The sequence below is a fragment of the Musca domestica genome, unplaced genomic scaffold, assembly GCF_030504385.1.
Source record: "Musca domestica strain aabys unplaced genomic scaffold, Musca_domestica.polishedcontigs.V.1.1 1, whole genome shotgun sequence".
Classification (NCBI taxonomy): domain Eukaryota; kingdom Metazoa; phylum Arthropoda; class Insecta; order Diptera; family Muscidae; genus Musca; species Musca domestica.
In genome coordinates this window covers 36,290,704-36,307,337 of record NW_026712114.1, presented here as the reverse complement: position 1 = coordinate 36,307,337, position 16,634 = coordinate 36,290,704, and the positions used below count along the sequence as shown (strand labels likewise).

The window sequence follows — 16,634 nt, the reverse complement described above, 5'->3', positions numbered from 1 at the left end:
GACCATCATTTATTAGACATTTTTTAAAGGACCTTCATAATTAGTAGCGTGGCGTTTTTAGCGTTTTTAAATATTTTTTCCAGGCCCTTTAGACAAGTAAATGTGTTTTTTAAAAGAATTTGTTTCAAGGACCAATGATCTATAAAGGTGGATTAATTTTTTAAGGACCATCAGACCATAAGATTTTTTTAAGAAATATTTTCAGGAACCATCAGACCTACGAAAATGGATTTTTTAAAGAAATATTTTCATATTTTCAAATCTAAAAACGTTGATTTTTACAGGAATATTTTCGAGGACCATCAGTCGTACGAATGTGGATTTTATAAAGACCTTCAAACCTGTAAAATTGTATTTTAAAATAAAATGTTTAAAGGACAATCAAATCTAGAAACGTAGATTTTTAAAGAAAAATTTTGAGGGATCATTAGACTTACATTTGTGTATTTTTTTAAGAATTTGTATGAAGGACCCTCATAATTATTAACGTGGATTTTTAAAGAAAATTTTTGAGGGACTATCAGACCAACATTTGTGGATTTTTTTAAAGAAAATTTTTGAGGGACCATCAGACCAACATTTGTGGATTTTTTTAAAAGAATTTTTGCGAATGACCATCATTTATTGGACATTTTTAGACCTTCACAATTAATAGCGCGGATTTTAAAGAAGGTCTTTTAGAAAAGTGAATGCAATTTTTTTAAGAATTTGTTTCAAGGACCATCCGAACATAAAGGTTTTTAAATAAATATTTTTAAAAACCATCAGACCTTCGAACATGGATTTTTTTAAGAATTATTTCAAGGACTATCAGACCTTCGATCATTTATTTTGTTTTAAAGAATTATTTCAAAGACCATCAGACCTACGATCGTCGTTTTTTAAATAAATATTTTGAAGGACCATTAGACCTACGAACGTGGATATTATAAAGAAATATTTTCAATGACCATCAGACCTTCGTACGTGGATTTTTTAAAGTATTATTTCAAGGACCAATAGACCTTCCAACTTGGATTTTTGAAAGAAATATTTTCAAGGACCATAAGACCTTAGAACTTGGATTTTTTAAAGAAATATTTTCAATGACCATCAGTCCTACGAACGTGGATTTAAAAAAAAATATTATTAAGGACAATCAGACCTTCGAACGTGGATTTAAAAAAAAATTATTAAGGACAATCAGACCTTCGAACGTGGATTTAAAAAAAATATTATTAAGGACAATCAGACCTTCGAACGTGGATTTTTTAAATAAATATTTTCAAAAACCATCAGTTCTACGAACGTGGATTTAAAAAAAAATATTATCGAGGACAATCGGACCTTCGAACGTGGATTTTTTAAAGAAATATTTTCAAAAACCATCAGTCCTACGAACGTGGATTTTTTAAAGAAATATTTTCAAAAACCATCAGTCCTACGAACGTGGATTTTAAAAAAAAATATTATCAAGGACAATCAGACCTTCGAACGTGAATTTTTTAAAGAATTAATTCAAGAACTATCAGACCTACGATCGTGGATTTTTTTAAAGAATTACTTCCAGGACCATCAGCCCTTCGAAAGTGAATTTTTTCGTTTTTTTTTTCATTGAATATTTTTAAGGACCATCAGTCCTTCGAAAGTGAATTTTTTCGTTTTTTTTAATATTTTCAAGGACCATCAGTCCTTCGAAAGTGAAATTTTTTGTTTTTTGAAATATTTTCAAAGACTCTCAGACCTACGAACTTGCATTTTTTAAAGAAAAATTTTCAAGGATTATCATACCATCGAACGTGTATTTTTTTTTAAATATTTTCAAGGACCATCAGACCTTCGAACGTGGATTTAAAAAAAATATCTTTTCAAGAACCATCAGACCTTCGAACGAATTAAAACAAATATTTTCAAGGACCATCGGACCTATGATCCTGGATTTTTAAAGAAATACTTTAAGTAGCGGGCCTTAAGCGTAACTTGATTTTTTTTCCTCTCGGGTATGTCCAACTCCAGCTATGCGAAAAAGTGTTTTGGTAAATTTTATGACTTTTCGCCGGTGCTTCAGATTTTCTCCTCTGATTTATGTCTAAGCATAAAATACTCACAAGGAACTTCTTGTGGCAATTCCGTTGAAATATGTGGCTTAAATAATCAAAATACCAAATATCGGGAGTATCGCTATTTGGAGGATATACTATATCGTGGACCTATATAGACAATTCTCTTTCAGAGGGTAAAGTACTCACAAGGAACTCCTTGTGTGGATATGGTAGCATATCGTGGACCGATATAGCCCACCATCGAACTTGAGATAAAAGACAGATCTCTGCAAAATGTTAGTTTCCTATTGACTGTAGCGTGATTACAACAGAAGGACGGATAGGGCAAAATCTTCTTAGAATTTTACGCTGATCAAGAATATATATACTTTTTTGGATCGACATTATTTCGATGAGTTACAAACGGAATGACGAACTTAATTTACCCTCCATATTATGCATGGTGGAGGGTATAAAATGCATGCATAAAATGTAATTTCCTAGTAATGTGTCTAAGGTTGTTTTTTTTTTTTTTTTTTTTGTCTCACTTGCCATGTTTTTTGCATTTTTATCTCTTTATCCACTGGTGGATAATCCTTTCAAATGAAAATGAAATTTTATAAATGGCTCTATTATGCTGCCATTTTTTCACTCACTCTCCAGCGTATCGCGGGGGTTATTTTTTGCATATTTTCCCTATCAACCAAAGAGAAAAACAAAAGAGATGAACATTCAAAACAAAAACTGAAACCACAACAAGAATTGTTTATTTTGTAAATTAAGTGCTAAGGGAAAATTCTGAACGGATATGAAACCATTTATCCTTGGCATTTGCAAAAAAACAAAATGTGTTCATGTTTTTTTCGTCTGTAAGATTACAAAAAACCATGCATTAGCATATCAGCTGGATTCGAAAATGCCAAGGGGAAATGCAGGAAAAATATAAAATTTAAAGCAAGAAAAATAAATTTTGACTGAATGAATTTTTGGGAAATAAATGAAGTTTTTTTGTTTAAGAAAAATAAGTTGAGTAGAGTGTCAAATAATTTTCTGAGTTGTTAAATCTATTGATTACGCATTTCGTTTCCGTTATAGCTTTCTAAAAACAAAATATACAACCTGTACTCATTTACGCCCCACATCCTAGATAGAGGCAACATTTTACATTTTTGTCTGATTTCTTCTAACAAATAGTTTTACTTCAATAAAATCTTAGAGAAATGACTAACATATTTTTTTACAGATTCCACTCCAACAATAGTATATTAAAATTTTATTTTGTTTTTGTTTACAGACGCCTAATAAAGTATTTTTTTATGTGAAAAATGCATCAGATTTTTTTCAACATTTCATTTAAAATTTTTAAGTTTTATAGTATATTTTTTATACGTATTTAAAAATCCAAAATACAACGCCAAAAATTCAAACATATACAAAAAATGTGTTCAAATATTTTATTTTGTCTTTTTCTTCTCCTTCTCCATACCATCGGCCAAAATCGAAAACATTTCGACTAGTGGGTGTCAATTATTTTGACAATAACAAAGTGGCCACCAACGCATTCTGCCATAGTTTAGGACATCACAATGTATTCTTTTTTATTTTTCGATTTGAGATCATCTTAACTGAAATGAAGAAGAACATCAATCAAATTGTTTTTGGACGGGGACAAGTAATTAGAAATTACTTTAAAAATATCTGTCTGATGGAAAGAAACATCCAGAAATGCTATTTGATGAGACACAAAAAAAATACTTAAAAGGTCTTCTATGAATGAGAAAAACCTCAAATGGTACTTTTTATGCAGATCAAAACAAGAGAATATCTCCCCAAAAAAGTATTTGAAAGATTGTAAGTAGAAGACATCAGAAGTCTTTTCATTTATTTTGTTTCTATCCAAAAATATCTCACATTGTATTCTATCCATAGGACTATTCTGAAAGTATTACAATCTACCCAAAGGGTTCTTCTCTGAGAAGAGTTGGTGTAGTTTTTATACCCTATGTATGGTGGGTATATTAAGTTTGTTATTCCGATTGTAACTTATATTAATAATAATTTTAAACCTAACAAAGTACAGGGTGAGATAAAAAACGGCAACAAAATCGAACGCCAGAATTTTAACATTGTTTTTAAATTTTATAAAATGAAAGCAAAAAATGTCGGAAATTGCAATAAATTTTATAATAAGTTTAGATTTGCTCAAATTGATCACCTTTGGCACGAATTATGGCCTTCTAACGGCCAATGAAACCGTCACACGCTGCCCGAATGTTGCTCTGTGGTATTTTGGCATATTCCCGTCGAAGCGCTTGCTTGAGGTGACCCACACTTTGGTATTTTTAATGCCAACTTTGCTTTCCAAAATACTCCGGATTGGTATCCGAAGATTTTGGTGGCCACTGTGCATTGGAACTGCAGAGAGGAACCTCATTTTGTAACCATTCTTGGGTAACGCGTGCTGAGTGCGATGGTGCTGAGTCCTGTTGGAACGTTCAAGGTCTGCAGCAAAAAGTTTGCGTGCCCAAGGGTTTAATACACCCTCCTGAATATTTTCCGATAATATTCGGCATTTATTCTGATGCCACGGTCGACTAATATGAGCGGAGAGCGACAATTGGCTGTTATGGCGGCCCACACTATCATTATGGCCGGCGCTTGAGTTCTGGTGGCCAACCGAAGGTGCACATTTTCAGCTAACCTCTTTGGCAAGTAAACACGATCATTTTGTTTGTTTACAAACTGCTGGACAACAAATATTTTCTCATCGGAGAAAATCAAATTCGTCAGTTCATCACTTTCGGACAAGCGAAGCAACTCTTTAACTCTTTTGAGTCAATTTTCTTTCTGTTGCGGTGTAGGTTCTTGCACTGCTTGGAATTTCAATGGCTTTACCCCGAGCTCATTTTTCAATATTTGCCGAATGGAATATTGCGATATGTTCAGCTCATGAGCCATTTTTCGGCCACGGCGACGCGGCTTTCGATAAAGTTGGTTCTTTACTTTTCTAACCATTTCTGCTGACGTTGCTATTTTCTTCCATCCAATTCCTTGACATCGGGCTACGCTACCAGTATCACGGTAACGAGACACAAAAGATTTATTCATATTTAAATGCTGGAGTGCTCTAACGATAGCCACTTGTGATTTTCCAGCCAAATATAAAGAAATTACACTATCACGCTTGAATTCGATCACGAATAGCTTTTTTCCAGAAAATTCTCACCAAAATGCTTTTGTACGCTAGTAAACAATATAATTGACTGTCACTGGAATATTTTTTCAGCAGTCGGACAAGAGGCTTTGAAATGACAGCAGTCTATAGTTGGTTGCAGTTTTTTCATCTCACCCTGTATTTGCAATACTGATCAGCATAAAATTCTAAGCCGATTTAGACCTGTCCTTCATTCGTCTGTTGTCATCACGCTAGAGTCAAAACAAATTAAGATAGGAAGATAAAATTTTGCACCGATCAGTCTTTTGTCTGTAGGCAGGTCAAGTTCAAAGATGGGCTATATCGGTCCACTATATCATATATCCCCCATACAACGGTACCACCCAATATTCAGTATTTTGATTATTTTAGCCATATTTTCAATAAAATTGTCTGAAAATCCACACAAGGAGTTCCTTCCTAATACTTAACCTCCTGGAACTGAGGTATTTGTTTAGGTTCACGATACCGTATAGCCCCCATTTAACGGTATCCCCCGATATTCAGCATTTTCATGATTTTAGCCACATTTTTCAATGAAGTTAACTACACAAGGAGTTTTTTGTGAGTACCTTTCCTCCCCTGAAAGAGATTTGTTCACATAGATCTACGATATCGTTTATCCCCTTTATAACGCTTCCTACCAATATTCGGTATTTTGATAATAAATGCAAAATATTATCACGAAAATATTCTGGAGGGTGTATTCAAGCCTTGAGCACGCAAACATTTTGGCCGCAGACCTTGAAGATTCCAACAGGACTCAGCACCATCGCACTCAACACCCGCCACCCAGGAATGGTTACAAATTGAGGTTCCTCGCTTCTTTTCCAGCGCACAATGGCCACCAAAATCTCCGTATACCAATCCGTTGGACTATTGTGTCTGGTGTATTTTGGGAAGCAAGGTTGGCACTAAAAAATACCAAAGTGTCGATCATCCAAGCAACCCCTTCGCCGGGAATGGGTCAAAATAACGCAGAGCAACATTCGGGCGGTGTGTGACGGTTTCATTGGCCGTTTGAGGGCCATAATTCGTGCCAAAGGTGACCAATTCGAAAAAATCTAAAATTTTTCTAAAATGTGATGCTATTTCCGACATTCAATAAAATTTAAAAAAAAAATTATGGCGTTTGGCTTTGTTGAAGTTTTTTTACCTTATTCTGTACATATACGTATCCTATTACAATGAAATTCTTTCAGAATATTATTGTCTCAGGGATTTTTTCAATTACCTAAAAAAACAGATTAAACTGCCAATAAATGACTTGAGGGTTGCTGGACATGACAGATACTAAAATTCATCATAGAAATACAAACAAACTGACACATAACAATATGTGTACACATTACACACACACGCACACACTCACTCAAGTCTATACATCCTGACGTGGCACAGTCCACATCCCTGCACAACATGTTAACGGCCACCACCTGACCAAGCTGTGTAAACTAACTGTTCGTCGTTGGTAGGTAGCCTAGGTAAACTCTGTCTGAGTGTGTTCTGAACCCAAGTGCTTGATTGGAAGCCTAGATAAACTAAGTGTGTCCAAGTATGTCGGGGAGATTTGAGAAGCATTCAATAGCCCACATCAACATCCAAATATTGATTAATAAATTACACCAGCAACCACAAAAAGTAACATCAGCAACAACAACAACAACAACAACAGAGTAGCCATTAACCCTACACATCAGGTGAGCAGAGTTTAATCTCCAGCTATGAACTCTTTTCCAATCATTGTGTCATGCCAGAGTGGAAGATAAATGGAATTGGGGGGAAAATTACATGACGAGCAAATGAGAGAGGGAAAATAAGCAGTTCAGCAGAGTTCATCAATGGTACCATTATGACTAATTTTAAATCATTCCATTATCCTGCTGGGATAACTATGAAGATGAAGTCAGGAAAATTAAAGAAGGGAGTCAGTTCGAACGCCCCGAACAATCTGCAGTGTGTTTAACATGAAGCTGGGATAATGGGTGATTTTCCATGATTCTTTCCTGCGAAGCCGAACCAGTAGTGTTGGTTAACACATGGCAACATGAGATGGTCAGGAAATGTATAAGATTAATCTGCTTTTTCGTAACAAAAATAGCAGCAGCATCATCAGCAACAACAACAACAAGAACTTCATTAAATGGCTTTTTGCGGTATATATGTGTGTGTGTGTGTGTTTGTAAATATGTGGGTATGCATGTTAGTTCGGTTGTTTTAACTTTAGTTCGAGTTTATGGTGAAACCAGTTTTTCGCCAATTAATTCATGTCTCAAACATATTTGAGATTGAGTTGATCGGCTAGTTTGTGGCATCATGCATGAGAAGATGAATGTGAGGGGGGATGTTAGGAATGGTAAAGGTTAGTAACATTTCGTGTGTGCGTTTGTGTATGTTTGTGAAGAGGACAATAACCGTATACCCTACACTAGCGGAAATATGTACCTGCAGTTTGGACGATATCTAGTGAATTTGATTGAATATTTAAAAAAAATATTTTAAGATTTGAGAAAAAAAAACTCAAAAATTATAATATTTAGGTGAGCCTGGCTGGGATTTGAACCGCGAACCCACATCAGGGTTCCTACCAACTAGAAATTGACGTCTAAAAGTTTAAAGCCTTAAATCTGACTTTCTAAAGCAGCACTGTAACAGGTGTGTGCATTGGAAGCACTGTTGTTGTTCTAGGAGAAAAAATTCCATCACATCACAAAAACAAGATTGGTGGTGAAAAGGAGGTACTTGTGGTACTTGAGTTTAACATGGATTGTTCTGGTGTTTACTTCGCCTTTGATTACACATCTAATTTTTCTGTCCAAAACTATAACAACGTCTCCCTATGTAAAGCCTAGAAACCAACATTGGCCTCAATATCAAATTTTAGAATTTCAGATCTATCCCTTTATCCATTGCCAAATTTAGTAACATTTAGTACGCATCTCCAAGAGAGAGAGAGAGAGAGTAGAGTCTTTAGTGCCAAATTTAGTACAATTTAGATCAATTGTAGTGCGCATATCTAAAACCAGCTCCTTCTCTCAACACAGATTCAATCTCTATTCCTTCACCCAATACAAAATTTAGTACTTTTTGTACAGTTTAAGTACGCTCCTTCTCTCAGCACAGATTCAAGCTCTCTTCCTTCAACCAATACAAAATTTAGTACTTTTCGTACTGTTTAAGTACGCATTTTCAAAAAATTTTCATATCAACATAGACCTCAATATCTTCACCCAATACAAAATGTAGTACTTTTCCTACTATTAAGTATGAATTTTCAAAAAATCTACATAACCTTTGATACCAACAGAGAACTCAATATCAAATTTCGGGATTCCAGCTCTATCCCTTCACCCAATACCCAATTTAGTACCACGCAGTACTATCGCACAGTTATAGTGCACATTTCCCAAACTACCATCAAATTGTAACACCAGATACCAAGAGTGACCTTAATTCAGCTTTATCCATTCACTCATCGGCAAATTTAGTACCATTTAATACGTTTCGAACAATTATAGTACACATTTCAAAAAACCACCTCCACAGGTCCAGGCAACACATAAAGAGCGACCCCAATACCAAACTTCAGATTTCAAGCACTGTCTGTTCACCTAATATCAAATTGTTTCAAATATAGTACTATTTAGTACTTTTCGAACAATTATAGTATACATTTCGAAAATCATATTCATATCTTAAACCAGCAACACCAACAGTGTTACCTGCATCAAATTTCAGGACTTGAGCTCTATCATTTAACTCAATACCTAAATGTGTACTATATAGTACTTTTCGTACAATATAGTACACATTTCCGAAACCACATCCATATCTCAATTTCAGAAACCAACATCAAATTTAACGATTCCAGCCCTTTTCCTTTGCCCAATATCAAAAATAGTCCAATTCAGTACTTTTCGTACAAATATGTATACATTGTCAAAACATCGTTCATGTGTCCATTGTACACATGAACAGTAACCGTAATACCAAATTTCAGATTCCAATCACTACCTGTTTACCTAGTACCAAATTGTACAAATATAGTGCTGTTTAGTACTTTTCGAGATATTTTAGTACACATTTCCAAAACCATCTTCATATCTAAAACACAGACACCAACAGTGACATCTATATCAAATTTCAGGATTTCAGCTCTATTCTTCCACCCAATGCCACTTAGTACTTTCCGTTAAATTATAGTATACTTTCCGAAAACACGAAACGAACCGATCCTGGAATTTGGAATTGGGATTACTATGGAAGAGGACTTGGGATTGGAATTTGTAGAAAGCGATGGAAATTTGTACTAATATGGGTCCGAAATCAAGAAATCATCCATATCCCAATTCAAGATTCCAGGATTGATTCGCCCAAACACAAATTGTACCATATTTACCAAATTAGTACCATTTAGTACAGGGTGAGATAAAAAACTGCAACAAAGTCAAATGCCATAATTTTACATTTTTTTTAATTTTACATTTTTTAAATTTTATTGAATGAAAGCAGAAAATGTCGTAATAGCATCAAATTTTAGAATAAGTTTAGATTTGTTCGAATTGGTCACCTTTGGAACGAATTATGGCCCTCAAACGGCCAATGAAACCGTCACACGCTGCAAGAATGTTGCTCTGCGGTATTTTGGCCCATTGCCGGCGAAGCGCTTGTTTGAGGTGATCGACACTTTGGTATTTTTTTATTGCCAACCTTGCTTTCCAAAATACTCCAGACACAATAGTCAAACGGATTGGTATCCGGAGATTTTGGTGGTGCGCTGCAAATAAAGCGAGGAACCTTATTTTGTAACCATTCTTGGGTGGCTCGTGCTGAGTGCGATGGTGCTGAGTCCTGTTGGAATGTTCAAGGTCTGCGGCCAAAATGTTTGAGTGCCCAGGGCTTTAATACACCCTCCAGAATATTTTCGCGATGATATGAAAGCATTTATTCTGATGCCACGATCGATTAATACGAGCGGAGAGAGACCATCGGCTGTTATTGTGGCCCACACCATCACCATGGCCGGCGCTTGAGTTCTGTTGGCCAACCGAAGGTGCACATTTCCAGCTGACCTCTTTGGCAAGAAGGCACGACCATTTGGTTTGTTTACAAACTGCTGGACAACGGATATTTTCATATCGGAGATAACAAAATTCGGCAGTTCAACACTTTCGGCCAAGCGAAACAACTCTTTAGCTCTTTCGAGTCTATTTTCTTTCTGTTGCTGTGTAAGTTCTTGCACTTTTTGGAATTTCAGTGTCTTTACCCCGAGCTGCGAATTGAATATTGCGATATGTTCAGTTCATGAAACATTTTTCGGCCACTGCGACGCGGGTTTCGATCAAGTTGCTTCTTTACTTTTCGAACCATTTCTGCTGATGTTGCTGTTTTCTTCCGTCTACTTCCTTGACGTGGGGCTACGCTACCAGTATCACGGTAATGAGTGATGGTACGAGATACAAAAGATTTATTCACATTTAAATGCTGGAGTGCCCTAACGATAGCCACTTGTGGTTTTCCAGTAAAATATAAAGAAATCACACTTATATTCCATCACGAATCAATTTTTTTTCTGGAAAATTCTCACCAAAATGCTTTTGAACGCTTGTAAACAATATAATGAGCTGTTACTGGAATAATTTTAACAGCTGTCGGACAGGTGAAATGACAGCAGTCTAAAGTTGGTTGCAGTATTTTAATCTTACCCTGTACATTGTGTATTTTTGAAAGAAGTTAAACTATTTACTGCTAAAACCCGAAACGAAAACTTCCAGATGACGAAAATCAGGAGGTGCCGTTATGGTGGAGCTCAGCCAAAAAGTGCAAGATGTACCAGTATATAAGGGCGTTGTCCGATATAGTCCATGATCGACATCAAACCAAAGGATGGACGTACACACCATAGCACACGTTAAATCGACTTTTAATTCTATAATGATTTTGATGGAGATTATTAGAATTCGGACGTATTTCTACATTTCAAACGAAAATTCTAATTCCTTGGCTTTTCGTAATGTTTTAGATTAAATTTTAACCAGCCGTATATTACCACAACTCACGAACAATAACCCATATGGCATCCCGAAACTGAGCTCCAGGCTATAATACTTCAAAAAGGAAATTTTGCCATTTTAAAATTTCGCGCCGGAATATATTTTTTCGTCTTTTTCTTTCACATATCGTACAATTCATTAAAGTGTATTTCCAAACCTAGCAGATTTTTCAAAATAGTTTTTTTTTAATATAATGAAAGTATTTAATAAAAAATCTTCAAATCCTGATTTAAAGCCACATTGTAAGGGGACCAAAACTCGATGAAGCGTAGCTGGCTAATCTACCATCAACTTAATCAACTTAAACCGGGGAGCCACCCTCAGAATTTGTTTTATATTCAATGTTTAAGTTTAATGACTACAACTTTGGTCAATTTTACAACAAAAACACACACACCCACACAGTTCTTGCCCTATCCTTGCTCTGGCCAATTTGCCTTTCCCTGTTGGAAGAAAAAAAAAACGACATATGGATGTTTGGTTTTTAACAGTAATTTATACTGCATATGGTGTTACAATGTCAGTCATCGTTTGGATGGGCCGGTCATTGGTAACCATACATGGGGGTATAGAGGCATTTTGCAAGGCTTGAAAGGCTTGAGAGCTGATGTAACTCTTCCATGGGTTGTTGTTTTTTTCTTCTCATGAATCGAGCATTTATTACAATTTTACATGCTTGAATTTGTTTTCATATGGCCCAGTCAAGGGTTTTATGGATGTTGTTTTTTGTTTTTGTATTTTCAAAAGTAACAAATTTGTTTAAAACAGTAATTTTTAAGGATGTAAAAGAGTGTATGTGTAAGGGTGTTTGTATTTTTTATGTGTCTAATTTTGTTTGCATATGTATGTGTATGGCTTTTGCTGCTAACTAAAGGCAAATTACATTTTCTCTCAAGTCTTTTTTTTTTCTTCTGATTGGACATTGATTACCCAGACTTTACATCGATTTTGTGTTTGGCAATTTCCCCTAGTTGTTTTTGTTGTTGTTGCTGTATTGGAAAACTTTAATACGTCCTTTTTTCGTAATGAATTGAATGGAAAATTTTCTATAAATAGCAAAATCAAACATCTGCTCTAAATTTGATTAGAAAGTTGATTTTTTTTTCCTCTTCTTACACATTGTAAATTGGATCATGTTATGTGGGTTGGCTCTTTAAAGAATCTTTTGCATGTCCAATGAAATGTAAATAAGATTGCTGAGAAAGCAGGACAATTTTTTAAATTTTGAAACAAAGGAGAGGAAAATGAATAAAAAACATAAATTATCAGCATAGAACAAGCAGTAAGCAAAAAGCAGTAAGTTCGGCCGGGCCGGGCCGAACTTTGAATACCCTCCACCATTTGGAACGAATTTGGCAACTTTCAAAAAAAAAATAATAAAATCCATTAAACATTCTATTAAAATCTTAAAAATACCAAATGTAGCCGTTATGTAAGGTTCTATACAACGACGTTGACCTGTATAGGCAACTTTTGCCATTAGCCATTACAATATTCAAAAGCGAAACTTCAAAAAAATCTATGAATAATGTAGCTAAAGTCAAAAATTTAAGAATATAGGGACGTACCATGGGGGCTATACGAAGATGTGAACCTGCACAGACAATTTTCTGTCATAGGCTGCAGTATCCATTACGTACTTCAAATACCAAATTTGAAACAATTCCGGTGACTAATGTCGCTAAAATCATCAACATACCGAATATCGGGAGGTACCGTTATATGAGAGCTTTATGAAGGCGTGGACCTGCACAGACAATTTTATGTCGTAGACTGCACTATCTGTAACGAACTTCAATACCAACTTTGAAACAATTTCGGTGAATAATGTCGCTAAAATCATAAAAAACCGAATATCGGGAGGTACCTTTATATGGGGGCTATACGAAGATGTTGACCTGCATAGACAATTTTCTGTTGTAGGCTGTAGTATCCATTACGAACTTCAAATACCGAATTTGAAACAATTCCGATGAATAATGTCGCTAAAATCACCAAAATACCGAGAATAGGGAGGTATCATTATATGGGGGCTATATCAAAACGTGGACCTACTTGGCCCAACTTTGAAAAAATTTCGGTGAATAATGTCGCTAAAATCATCAAAATACCGAATATCGGGAGGTACCTTTATATGGGGGCTATACGAAGATGTTGACCTGCATAGACAATTTTCTGTTGTAGGCTGTAGTATCCATTACGAACTTCAAATACCACATTGAAACAATTCCGATGAAAAATGTCGCTAAAATCACCAAAATACCGAAAATAGGGAGGTATCATTATATGGGGGCTATATCAAAACGTGGACCTACTTGGCCCAACTTTGAAACAATTTCGGTGAATAATGTCGCTAAAATCATCAAAATACCGAATATCGGGAGGTACCTTTATATGGGGGCTAGACGAAGATGTTGACCTGCATTGACAATTTTCTGTTGTAGGCTGAAGTATCCATTACGTACTTCAAATACCAAATTTGAATCAATTCCGATGAATAATGTCGCTAAAATCACCAAAATACCGAAAATAGGGAGGTATCATTATATGGGGGCTATACCAAAACGTGGACCTACTTGGCCCATTCTCAATACCAAAAATCCTGCTGACAGAATATACATTTGAGTAAAATTTTATCAACCTACTTCATTTCATTCGGAAGCTAGAGTGATTTCCACAAATAGACAGACAGACGTAGGTAAATCGACATACAATTGTATGCTGATCAAGAATATATACAGGGTGTAGAGGAAAAACTGTAACCAACATCAGACTGCTGTCATTTCTAAGCCACTCGTCCGACAGCTTTTAAAATTATTCCAGTAAAAGCACAGTATATTGTTTACAAGTGTTCAAAAGCGAATTCAAGCGTAATAGTGCGATTTCTTTATATTTGGCGGGGAAATCACAAGTGCCTATCGTTAGAGCATTCCAGCATTTAATTGCGAATAAATCTTTTGTATCTCGTACCATCGCTCTTTATCGTGATACTGGTAGCGTTGCGCGACGTCAAGGTAGTGGACGGAAGAAAACAGCAACATCAGCAGAAATGGTTCGAAAAGTAAAGAAGCAACTTGATTTAATCCCGCGTAGCAGTGGCCGAAAAATGGCTCGTAAGCTGGACATATCGCAATATTCCATTCGGCAAATATTGAAAAATGAGTTCGGCCATTGAATTTCCGAAAAGTGCAAGAACTTACACCGCAACAGAAAGAAAATAGACTCAAGAGTTGATCACAAATAATTGCTGAAAACCCCGAAATGTTGATATTTAAGGAGTTATGACCATTTTAAAATTGGCTTTTTTTTTCCTCCTTAAAAAATTGATCAACAAGTAATAGCTAAAAACCCTGAAATGTTGATATTTAAGGAGTTATGGCTATTTTAAAATAGTCTATTTTTCCTCTTTTAAAAAGTGGTCACAAATAATAGCTAAAAACCCCGAAATGTTGATATTTAAGGACTTGCGACCATTTTAAAATATGATATTTTTCCTGTTTTATAAAGTGATCACAAATAATAGCTAAAAACCATGAAAATTTTAATATTTAAGGAGTTTTGGCCACTTTAAAATATGTATTTTTCCTCCTTAAAAAAAAAAAAAAAAAAAACTAATCAACAAATAATAGCTAAAAACCCCGATATGTTGATATTTATGGAATTATGGCAATTTTAAAATGTGCTATTTTTCCTTCTTAATAAACTGATCACAAATAATTGCTAAAAACCCCGAAATGTTGATGTTTAAGGGGCTATGGCCATTTTAAAATATGCTATTTTTCCATCGCACTCAGCACGCGCCACCCAAGAATGGTTACAAAATGAGGTTCCTCGCTTCATTTCCAGCGCACAATGGTCACCAAAATTTCCGGATACCAATCCGTTGGACTATTGTGTCTGGAGTATTTCGGAAAGCAAGGTTGGCACTAAAGAATACCAAAGTGTCAATGACCTCAAGCAATCGCTTCGCCGGGAATGGGCCGAAATACCGCAGAGCAACATTAGGGCAGCGTTTGACGGTTTCATTGACCGTTTGAAGGCCTTAATTCGTGCTAAAGGTGAAAAATTCGAACAAATCTAAATTAATCTAAAATTTGATGCTATTTCCAACATTTTTTGATTACATTCAATAAAAATTAAAAAAAAAATGTTAAAATTATGGCGTTTGACTTTGTTTCAGTTTTTTATCTCACCCTGTATAATAATTAAACAAGTCACATTTTCGTCCAATGAAAAAGCCAAGAGTGTGCAAACCCAAATCGCATAAACTTATGTGTGATTCAATAAAATCCAATTAAACATATATTACTTAACATTTTCCGTTAATTATCAACATAAATTGATTTTTGACAAATTTATATATCCTGCAAATTTTGTTGAAATGACACTAATGGTTTCATAAAACACCAATTGACACACCAGAAAATTTGATTTGAAATTCATTTGAATGTTGATGCAGGTGTTGACACCAATGTTCGATAAATGTTTACACCAAAACAAATTGAGAACATTTGCCAATAATTATTTGTTATTTTTTCTCAGGCATTTTTTGAGAAGAAGAAAAAACACTAATTATCACAACACGTTTTCATTGCAATTGTTTATAATTTATATGTCCGTTGACCAATCTGCCAATACTGTAAACATCCAAATTAATAATTATTTTTTTTGTCTTCTCTTTTAGGTGAGTTCTATGCATAGACACATTTTTAATTCGATGACCTGAATCATTCGATTCATCTATAGTAAGTATCATTGTTAATAAATTTTATTCTGCATTTAACTTTAATCCATTTGATGAATTTATTTTGCATCGTAAAATGGCGAATGCCTTTTTTTTGCTTGTTGCGAGTTTCTTGAACTAGAAAAACAATATTTGAATTTTTTTTAACAACAAAGTTGTTTTGTGTTCTTTTTTTAATGGCGAATAATAAAAATGGAATGGTAATTTTGCACAAAGAAATTAGTGCATCGTAAAAGAGAATTTTGCGTATTTGAGAAAATTTTTAAAAATTAGTCATTTCAAAATAAATGCAAAAAATAGGTGAAATAAATTTCTTTATTGGAAACTCTGACATAAACATTTTTTGAACCACTTTGAAAACTCTCCTAAAAACAAGCTCCTAAACGGCTGAAACAGCTGAAAATAGAATCTTGCAATTTTGAGTGTCACTCACTGTCCGAAGGTGTCGAATAAGGCTAGGTTTTTGGAAATTCGTACTAGAACGGTACGAAAAATACTAAAAGTTACTAAATATGATACCATTTGTACTTGACGTAACAGTAGAGCTAGAATTTAGAATGATGGTCACTGATTGAGTGTGTGATAGATGTACCAAAGGGTTT

General features: G+C 34.9%; 1 protein-coding gene across 12 annotated transcripts in view; it reads left to right on the top strand.

Moving 5' to 3' along the window:
* The window catches only part of LOC101894270 (tropomodulin), a 359,112-nt gene that overhangs the window by 122,180 nt on the left and 220,298 nt on the right, over window positions 1–16,634 (top strand). The gene's annotated exons all lie outside the window — the stretch shown is intronic.